Source organism: Rattus norvegicus, chromosome 15, assembly GCF_036323735.1.
Source record: "Rattus norvegicus strain BN/NHsdMcwi chromosome 15, GRCr8, whole genome shotgun sequence".
In the NCBI taxonomy this organism is placed as follows: Eukaryota; Metazoa; Chordata; class Mammalia; order Rodentia; family Muridae; genus Rattus; species Rattus norvegicus.
In genome coordinates this window covers 7,288,791-7,291,324 of record NC_086033.1, presented here as the reverse complement: position 1 = coordinate 7,291,324, position 2,534 = coordinate 7,288,791, and the positions used below count along the sequence as shown (strand labels likewise).

General features: G+C 41.5%; 1 pseudogene; it reads right to left on the bottom strand.

The window, feature by feature from the left end:
* Positions 1-206: 206 nt before the first annotated feature.
* Positions 207-305, bottom strand: LOC120097220 (small nucleolar RNA SNORA24; annotated as a pseudogene).
* Between the last annotated feature and the right edge of the window lie 2,229 nt (positions 306-2,534).

The following is a 2,534-nucleotide window of genomic DNA, read 5'->3' as shown; positions in this document are numbered from 1 at the left end:
GTAAATTTCATTCCAATGAGAGAAAGCAGACACTGTAAAGTAGTCAGCTATAGATTATACTATATACACAGGCAGCCATAGGTTCGCTATGAACCCTGTACACTATTCTACATGCGGTGTACAGTGTACATTAGGTACTGAAAATGTTCCTTAGTTTAGAGAAGCACATCCAAGAACCTAGCATCCCAGAATCTCCTCACGGTGAAGAAGGTTACTGTGCAAGTTATAATCTGATACCAATTAAATAGTGACAGCTTTGACAATAAACAAGAATCTGCTCTTTTGTGGTTAGAAAAGGAACAAACCATTGAACTGAGAATGAGACCCCCGTTGAATTAATTAGAGACATGACTGGAAGAGCTTGAAGGGGCTCGAGACCCCATATAAACAACAATGCCAACCAACCAGAGCTTCCAGGGACTAAGCCACTACCCAAAGACTATACATGGACTCACCCTGGGCTTCAACTGCATAGGTAGCAATGAATAGCCTAGTAAGAGCACCAGTGGAAGGGGAAGCCCTTGGTCCTACCAAGACAGAACCCCGAGTGAACGTGATTGTTGGGGGAAGGGTGTTAATGGGGGGAGGATGGGGAAGGGAAGCCTATATAGAAGGGGAGGAGGAGGGGTTAGGAGGATGTTGGCCTGGAAACCAGGAAGAGGAATAACATTCGAAATGTAAATAAGAAATACTCAAGTTAATAAAGAAAAAGAAAGAAAAAAAGAAAAAAAAAGAAAGAAAGAAAGAAAAGGAAGCCACCACAGCAACCAGGTTCCAAAGATACACCAAATGGAATTATAGAAAATGTCTTAAAACTCAGTTGCCAAAAATGAGAAAATATGCTTCCGGGCCAGGAAAACAAGGGCCTTCCCTTTCTGCCAAAAATGAAGGGTTAAAACAAGTATTCCTAGTGGACCACATTAACTATATCAATGGCTCCAAGTTCAAAAACCACTTTCACAAGATTAACTTTTTATTCCTACCATACTCCTTTGGTTAAGAAAGTAATGTTATTAGTCCCTCTTGGTAACTAAAAGCTCATATTAGAACCTTATTTTAAATAGCATAATAATCCGAAAGGTTAATTTTCAAACTTTTAAAATGTCAAAGATTTACTTACCCTCAAACTATCTTTTAAGGAAAAAAATCTATTCCTGTCATAACTATAACATGTATGTTTTCTAGCTATTACAAAGAACGTTTTAACCAAAAACTATCATTCCGCCAACAGTTGAAAACCACTTCTCAAAAGACAACAAATGGAAATAATCAGCAAAGTGATTTCAGCTCAAAGAAAGCATAAGATTTTTCGCATCTTACAATTCTTAATTAAACCATTTCAGTGACTTTGGAGGTGTTGGGAAGACACAGCGTTCCCCTCATTTTCATATTTCCTGGGAAGCAAAGCAACTTTTTCGAGGAGAAACAGACAGCACAGTCCTAATTTTACTTACCCCCTTGCTGATAGCTTGCCACAACAATAGCAATGCCGGCTTACCCAGTAGCCGGAAGCCAAGCTCACTTGTCCCTGCCCTCTTCTCTAATCTTTTTCAGAACAAGCTAGTTTGTAGGACCTAACAGGATACTGCCAGTCCAATGCTGCAAGGGCAAGCCTCTTCCTTTGAGCAGAGTCTGGGCTGGGAACCAGGAGAGTGCTCTGTAACTCAGAGGTCCACCTGACCACAGACTAATGTGAGGTCTGCAATCGCTTTTCTCAGTAGGGAGTTGAAAACAGATTGATCTGTCCTTGTCCTTTTTCTGATTTCTCAAGTTTGGGAAGAAAACTCAGGGAAGTTCCTCTAAAACTACAAACCAGAATGAGTAACATAGAAAAGGAACTTTTGTTTAGTCTCCTATACTAATTATTTCCGAAAAGTTCTATATCAATAATCCATATATGTAGCTGAAAACCAGTTGACAGGAGCGCTGACACACCCGAGGGCAGAGGTAAGAACACCACTTCTACTCTGAGGGACTCACCTAGTGCCCTCAGGACACATGAACCCAGGGGCAGTCTGGGACAGGACCCTTCCAGTTTCTGCCTGGGTCCAGAGCTGAGCTACACCCACAGCTCTCTGTACCGAAATCTCATCGGGGAGAGAGCTGGACTCCCTGAAGTGCAGACAATCATGAGAGCTCAGAGGAGCCCACCATTCTGCTGAAATTCTTGGCCCAACAGGAACCCAACTAGAGCCCTCTGGACACAGGAACCTAGGAGCAGTCAGGGATAGAATCTTTCTACTCTCTATCTGTGCCCAGAGCTGAAAGCCAGTCATAAGGAGCGCCTACACACCTGAGAGCAGAGGTAAGACCACTACCATCAAAAAAAAAAAAAAAAAAAAAAAGCTCCTAACCTAAAATGTCCAGGAAATCCAGGACACAATGAGAAGATCAAACCTAAGGATAATAGGTATAGAAGAGAGTGAAGATTCCCAACTGATAGGACCAGAAAATATCTTCAACAAAATTATAAAAGAAAACTTTTCTAACCTAAAGAAAGAGATGTCCACGAACATACAAGAAGCCTACAGAAC